The sequence below is a fragment of the Serinus canaria genome, chromosome 14 (genome assembly GCF_022539315.1).
Source record: "Serinus canaria isolate serCan28SL12 chromosome 14, serCan2020, whole genome shotgun sequence".
Taxonomy (NCBI): domain Eukaryota; kingdom Metazoa; phylum Chordata; class Aves; order Passeriformes; family Fringillidae; genus Serinus; species Serinus canaria.
Window position 1 is genome coordinate 4,435,352 of NC_066328.1, and position 785 is coordinate 4,436,136.

General features: G+C 31.5%; 1 protein-coding gene across 3 annotated transcripts in view; it reads left to right on the top strand.

Moving 5' to 3' along the window:
- Positions 1-57, top strand: part of RBFOX1 (RNA binding fox-1 homolog 1) — a 519,079-nt gene extending 519,022 nt beyond the window's left edge. For all 3 annotated transcript variants that reach the window (XM_050980176.1, XM_050980177.1, XM_018916052.3), the window contains one exon: positions 1-57. This exon is cut by the window's left edge and continues 473 nt beyond it. The gene's annotated coding sequence lies outside the window, so the exon portion shown is untranslated.
- The last annotated feature ends 728 nt before the right edge of the window (positions 58-785 follow it).

The following is a 785-nucleotide window of genomic DNA, read 5'->3' on the forward strand; positions in this document are numbered from 1 at the left end:
GAGTGTAAGTGACTACAGTAGTCATTTTTTTCTGCATCTACATTTATTTTCGTTTATGAGAGGGAGGGGGGAAATTGGGGACAGGGGAATGGGGTTTGGCTAAAATATAAATTAAAGAAGCAAAAAGGGGCCCCACTGCACCAACTATCATATATCACCTGTCTTAAATTATTCACTGTTTGTTCAAAGCCAAAGGTTATGTTCTTATTAGGGGTGCTTCTGTCGACACTTGTACATAAAAATCAGATTGAAAGCTGTCCGAAGGCACCCTTTTAAAGCATTCCACCAGGCAGTATTCAGCTATTTAACAATAACTAGTTATTTAGGCAAAAACTGCTAGTTAGACCATTAACAAGCATTCTTTTTATATTTCTTCCAGTAAAATAAATTATTGATATCATTGCTGACTTTTATATTATGGGAGGGAAAAAAATAATAAAAAAAAAAACAATAATAAAAAGGTGATAAAAGCACTGTTTCTATTTTTTTCTTTTTTTTCCAAAAAGAAAGTAATAAAAACTTAAATTCTTTGTACCAGTAAAAAAAAAAAAAAAAAGTGTATAAAATTTACATCCGTGCAGTGGAGTTGTTAAGTTCTAGAAATACACAGCCTATGATGCTTTAGACTTAGCCTAGTAGACCAACTGTTAGAGACAGACGTATCATTTTTATGGAATTATATGATAATCATATTCAGATTTATATAAGCATTTTACAAGTATTGCAATCATTGAGTAGAGATAATCATGGTATTTTCATCAGCTTGGTACTTTTTGAAACATGAC